Source organism: Somniosus microcephalus, chromosome 26, assembly GCF_052327205.1.
Source record: "Somniosus microcephalus isolate GS21.2 chromosome 26, FLI_Smic_1.0, whole genome shotgun sequence".
NCBI lineage: Eukaryota > Metazoa > Chordata > Chondrichthyes > Squaliformes > Somniosidae > Somniosus > Somniosus microcephalus.
The window spans coordinates 1,456,565-1,463,270 of record NC_141012.1 but is presented as its reverse complement, the minus strand read 5'-3'; the positions used below and the strand labels follow the sequence as shown (position 1 = coordinate 1,463,270).

The 6,706-nt window shown below is 50.5% G+C and overlaps 1 long non-coding RNA gene across 1 annotated transcript; it reads right to left on the bottom strand.

Moving 5' to 3' along the window:
• Nucleotides 1–3,860: 3,860 nt before the first annotated feature.
• On the bottom strand, nucleotides 3,861–6,700 carry LOC147100195 (uncharacterized). The gene is made up of 2 exons (XR_015073689.1): nucleotides 4,214–6,700; nucleotides 3,861–4,115 (listed from the first exon to the last, which is right to left on the bottom strand). It is a non-coding gene; the product is annotated as an uncharacterized LOC147100195 (long non-coding RNA).
• Between the last annotated feature and the right edge of the window lie 6 nt (nucleotides 6,701–6,706).

Here is a 6,706-nt window from a genome sequence, read left to right as displayed (position 1 = left end):
TTTCCACTGCTGTAATTGTGCTACTCTCCCTCCTTTCCCAATTTCCCTGTCCTTTCTAAAGATCCAATAGCCTGGAATATTTAGCTCGCCAGCCATGCCCAGCCATGCAGCCCGGTCTCTGTAATGGCGACTACACCATACCCTTTGTGCTTCGAACAAATTTGTTTTATTCCGTACACTGCTTGCTGACACTTCGTACATTGTTAAACTGGAAATTTAATATGTTTTCATTTTTCATCAGTCTACTTTATTTTTATCAAGTATTTATTATTATTTCCAATAACCTTTCCTGTCCCCGGAGTTTTTATAATCTTTATCTCCTTTTGTATTCTGATCTTTGCTCTCATTCCTTTTTACATAGGATTACAGAGGATATACGGCACAGAAACAGGCCTTCGGCCCAACCAGTCCATACCGGCGTTTATGCTCCACTCGAGCCTCCTCCCATCTTTCCTCATCTAACTCTATCAGCATAACCCTCTATTCCCTTCTCCCTCAGATGCTTATCTAATCGCCCCTTAAATACATCGATACTATTCGCTTCAACCACTCCCTGTGGGAGCGAGTTCCACATTCTCACCACTCTCTGGGTAAAGAAGTTTCTTCTGAATTCCCTATTGGATTTCTTGGTGACTATCTTATATTGGTGGCCTCTAGTTTTGCTCTTCCCCACAAGTGGAAACACTCTCTGTATCCACTCTATCAAAACCTTTCATAATTTTAAAGACCTCTATTAGGTCACCCCTCAGCCTTCTCTTTTCAAGAGAAAAGAGACCCAGCCTGTTCATCCTTTCCTGATATGTATACCCTCGCATTTCTGTTATCACCCTTGTAAATCTTCTCTGCACCCTCTCCAGTGCCTCTATATCCTCTTTATAATATGGTGACCAGAATTGCACGCAGTGCTCCAAGTGTGGTCTAACCAAGGTTAGATACAAGTTTAGCATAACTTCTCTACTTTTCAATTCTATCCCTCTAGAAATAAACCCTAGTGCTTGGTTTGCCTTTTTTATGGCCTTGCTAACCTGTGTCGCAACTTTTAGTGATTTGTGTATTTGTACTCCGAGATCCCTTTGTTCCTCTACCTCATTTAGATTCTTAGGGGGCTAAATTCGGTTGATTTGCGCCTCCCGTTAGTGCCCTAAGAGGGCACAAATCAACTAGTGCCTAGGCGCGGTGCCGCTAGCGCCTCCCGCGAAATTCAGCTAACCATTAGCGGCGGTGCTGCGCTGCCGGTGATGACATCATCGCTGTGCGCAGCGCCCTGCTCAGCCCCGGCTGTAATATTGGGTGGCGCCCCCCGGCTTACCGCCGGATGCTATGTCCGCCGGGGTCAGAGGGGCCTACCTGTGGCCAGGGCGGTGCTAGTTAAAAGGGAGGTGGCAGGCGGCCATTTTTATTGCTGGCCACCTGCCAGCACCTGCCCCCATTGCTGTCCCCGGCCCCCAGGAAGCCCCCCTATGGGGTGCCACCTGCTCTCAGTGAGCCCGGCACTCCTCGAGTGCTGGGCTCATTTGCCGGCACTCCCGACCCCTGGTGGCCCAGCTGGGCACCGGGATGCGCTGCGCCAGGCCCCTCCCCTTTAATAAGGGGAGGAAGGCTCGCAGTACCGCGGCGCAACGTGCCGCAACGCCACCTCGCAGCGCCCGAAGAGGGACACGGGGCACTTCCAGTAGCACCCCTCCTCCCTCTCGGGGCGCTACTGGAAGCTCCTCCCTCTCGGGGCGCTACCTGGGAAAATCGGCCGTTGGGGCGCTAACTTTTTCGGGGCGCTAAAATTAGCGACCCGGCGAAGGTAGCTCCCATTTTTACCCCTTTATTTTCTAAGTAATATCTTATCTTTAGATTATTTCCACCCACACCCTGCCCCCTTTTATTGGTTGAAGCTCCTTTCTACAGCCCTATTTACCCTTTCCGTTAAGACCTTTGTCCAAGCCACGTTCCCTACATTACAAGTGATTACATTTCAAACATTGGTTGTAAAGCACGTTGGGACGTCCCAAGGTGGTGAAAGTTGCTGTAGAAATCCAAGTGTTTCTCTCTCTTTCTTAATTGATGGCTGGTTACCTGTAAATGGATAGTTGTAGTTTAAGAAGCACTTAAGAAATAGGAACAGGAGTCGGCCATTTGGCCCCTCGAGCCTGCTCCGCCATTCAATAAGATCATGGCCGATCTTCTCCACTTTCCTGCACTATCCCCATATCCCTTGGTTCCCTTAATATCCAAAAATCTATCGATCTCTGTCCTGAATATACTCAACGACTGAGCCTCCACAGCCCTCTGGGGTAGAGAATTCCAAAGATTCACCACCCTCCGAGTGAAGAAATTTCTCCTCATCTCAGTCCTAAATGGCCGACCCCTTATTTTGAGACTGTGACCCCTGGTTCTAGACTTCCCAGCCAGGGGAAACATCCTCCCTGCATCTACCCTATCAAGCCCTGTAAGAAATTTGTGTTTCAATGAGATCACCTCTCATTCTTCTAAACTCCAGAGAGTATCGGCCTAGTCTACTCAATCTCTCCTCATAGGACAATCCCCCCATCCCAGTTGCACTCCCTCTAAGGCAAGTATATCCTTCCTTAGGTAAGGAGACCAAAACTGTACACAATACTCCAGGGGCTAGATTTTCAGTTGCTTGCGCCAGCAGTTAGCGCCTTAAGAGAAGTGATTTTCGGGCGCTATGCGTGTAGCGCCCGGGCGCAGCGCAGTTTGCGCCCCGCCCCAAATTAAGTTGCCCGTTAGCGCCGGTGCAAAGTTTAGCGGCCGGCCGGATGCGCGCGCAGAAAATGACATCACATCCTCGTGCAACGCCCTTTGGCCGCCCCGAATCCAAACTTCAGTAGGACCGCCCCATTGTGCGGCTGGCGTCCAGAGCGTTTGTAAAATGGAACGCAACAGACCCTGGGGAGCGCAAATTAAAGGGCACTCCTCATGCACTATAAAGGGCACTCCTCATGCACTATAAACGGCATGTGTTGTGTGGAAGGATCCAGTGTGTTGTTGTGAACGGTGTATTTATTCCGGGCACCACCACCACCACCACCTCCTCCTCCACCTCCACCTCCTCCTCCTCCTCCTCCTCCTCCTCCCTCTGCTTTTGAAAAGAACACATGCACCCTTCCCCTTTAAGAGCTCAGTGGCACCAGAGTGTCTGCCGTGCGCTGCGCCCGAGCTCGGGCGTTGCGCTCTGCACCGCCGGCTTAGCGCCTAAAGATAGTAGTGGAACGCCTCTTTTAGCGCTCCACCAACCTCTTAGGGCGAAGCCACTGAATTTCTGGCAACGGGGCGCTACTTTGGGGCGGGCGCTAAGGTTAGCGCCCCAAAACTGTCTATACTGAAAATCTAGCCCCAGGTGTGGTCTCACCAGGGCCCTATATAATTGCAGTAAGATGTCTTTACTCTTATACTCAAATCCTCTTGTAATAAAGGCCAACATACCATTTGCTTTCCTAATTGCTTGCTGTACCTGCATGTTAACTTTCAGTGATTCGTGTACAAGGACAGCCAGGTCCCTCTGAACACGAACATTTCCCAATCTCTCACCATTTAAAAAATACTCTGCTTTTCTATTTTTCTTACCAAAGTGGATAACTTCACATTTCTCCACATTATATTCCATTTGCCATGTTCTTGCCCACTCACTTAGCCTGTCTATATCCCCTTGAAGCTTCCTTGCATCCTCCTCACAACTTACATTCCCACCCAGCTTTGTATCATCAGCAAACTTGGATCGATGACATTTGGTCCCCTCAGCCACTGTCTGTCCATGGGACGGTGCCCAGGATTAGTTCACAGCTTCAGGAGGGAGATAATGTAACTGAAGCCAATTCCTGTTAGAAAACAAACGCCCAGTCCTCGTCTTAAAATGTAATCATGTAATTTATTGTTAAATGTTTTATTTTATGTAATTGCAAATATGAAAATGTGCCGTTAAACGGTGCATAGCAAAGTCATGGAGTCTCAACAGTAAAAAATACAAATCTTCGACACATATCTTAAAGCAATTTAAAATTCTCTGGGTTATTTTAAAATAGAACAGTTGAATATTTACAGATTTCTAACAGTTACTTTTTGATGCTCAATATTCACACCCGCCCCCCCCGGTGACACAGGACCTCGAGACCAGGATCGGTGACACGGGACCTCAAGACCAGGATCCCGGCTCGGTGACACGGGACCTCAAGACCAGGATCCCGGCTCGGTGACACAGGACCTCGAGACCAGGATCCCGGCTCGGTGACACGGGATCTCGAGACCAGGATCCTGGCTCGGTGACACGGGATCTCGAGACCAGGATCCCGGCTCGGTGACACAGGACCTCGAGACCAGGATCCCGGCTCGGTGACACGGGATCTCGAGACCAGGATCCCGGCTCGGTGACACGGGACCTCGAGACCAGGATCCCGGCTCGGTGACACGGGACCTCGAGACCAGGATCCCGGCTCGGTGACACGGGACCTCAAGACCAGGATCCCGGCTCGGTGACACGGGACCTCAAGACCAGGATCCCGGCTCGGTGACACGGGATCTCGAGACCAGGATCCCGGCTCGGTGACACGGGACCTCGAGACCAGGATCCCGGCTCGGTGACACGGGACCTCGAGACCAGGATCCCGGCTCGGTGACACAGGACCTCGAGACCAGGATCCCCCCCCGGTGACACGGGATCTCGAGACCAGGATCCCGGCTCGGTGACACGGGACCTCGAGACCAGGATCCCCCCCCGGTGACACGGGACCTCGAGACCAGGATCCCGGCTCGGTGACACAGGACCTCGAGACCAGGATCCCGGCTCGGTGACACGGGACCTCAAGACCAGGATCCCGGCTCGGTGACACGGGATCTCAAGACCAGGATCCCGGCTCGGTGACACGGGACCTCAAGACCAGGATCCCGGCTCGGTGACACGGGACCTCAAGACCAGGATCCCCCCCCGGTGACACAGGACCTCGAGACCAGGATCCCGGCTCGGTGACACGGGACCTCAAGACCAGGATCCCGCTCACCTTGGGCTCTGCACTGATGGGAGTTGAGGAAGCAGCTGTGGAACGACAGGAGGGTGAGGTGCCGGGGAGCGTCCGTCAGACACGGAACCAAATCTCAGCAGATCGCTGCCTCTAGGGAAGGACAGGAAGAAAAAAATAAACTGAATAAAGAAAATAGAGCGAAAGATGCAGATAAAGGAGCGAAGCTTTGCTCTGGGCAGGGTTCACACTGTGGCTAAGGAGCTCCCAATCTGAAGTTTTATTAATAATTCATTCTTGGGATGTGGGCGTCGCTGGCAAGGCCGGCATTTATTGTCCATCCCTAGTTGCCCCGAGAAGGTGGTGGTGAGCTGCCTTCTTGAACCGTTGCAGTCCGTGTGCTGCTGTTCTTTGTTGCGATTTGATACAATGGAGGGGCTCGCTCGGCCATTTCAGAGGGCAGTTAAGAGTCAACCATGTTGGTGTGGGTCTGGAATCACATAGATCCAGACCAGGTAAGGACAGCAGGTTTCCTTCCCTGAAGGACATTAGTGAACCAGTGGGTTTTTACGACAATCCGACAGATTCATTCTCACTTTTACTGAAACCAGTCTTTTCATTTCCAGATTTAAAAAAAAACTGATTTCAAATTCTCAAACTGCCCTGCTGGGATTTGAAGTCCTGTTCCCTGGATTAATAGTCCGGTAAGATAACCACTGGACTCCCGAACCTCTGATTCTTCTCCAATAAACCCCATAGATTTTCCAATAAGTTACTGCCAGGTGACAGGCCGTGACTACCTGGATCCTGAGCTGCTGCAGACTGGGCTTGGAGCCTGAAAATACAATATCCTGAGCATCACATAAAAAGCACAGAGCAGAGGGAAAAAGGAGTCTGAAATGTTCCCTCTACAAAAGGTAAAGAATGTGTGGCTCTATTTTAAAATCTTGCTTCTTCTCTTGTTAAAATCAAACTTTGTTCAGAAATTGATCTGGAAAAGAAAAAAAACAAATTTCAGATTTCACAAACACAGAACCACTCAGAATTGCAGATATATTTAACACTTCAGCTCCATCACAAGTCAACCCTTCTTTGCTCTCTCAAGGGTAGCAGGCACATGGGAACACCACCACCTCCAAGTTCCCCTCCAAGTCACACACCATCCTGACTTGGAAGTATATCACCGATCCTTCATCATCGCTGGGTCAAAATCCTGGAACTCCCTCCCTAACAGCACTGTGGGAGCACCTTCACCACACGGACTGCAGCGGTTCAAGAAGGCGGCTCACCACCACCTTCTCAAGGGCAATTAGGGATGGGCGATAAATGCTGGCCTTGCCAGCGATGCCCACATTCTGGGAATGAATGCTCTAAATCCCCCGCCCCTACACACCCCCTCCTCCCGGTGCTGAAATGAGACTTTTCACATCACCTCCTCCTCAAACTTCATCTCACAGGATCTCCCTCATTGTCCTCTCTCCCCTCCAATCTACAGTCATTCAACCTTGCACGGTGGGCCTTAGTCCTACACCCGGGTCTCTGAAACATTTTTTGGAGTTTGGAGTGCTGCCCTCTGCGCTGGTTCCACACCATACAATAACCAGAAACTGTGTGAGGCTCATATACAATCCGGCGTTACAATCACACCTGTTAATTCAGCCCTAATGAAAAATCCATTTCCCGACTTTATTCCACTGGACCAAATTTCTCTCATTTACTGAAAAGAGAGTTAAAGTTAGAGC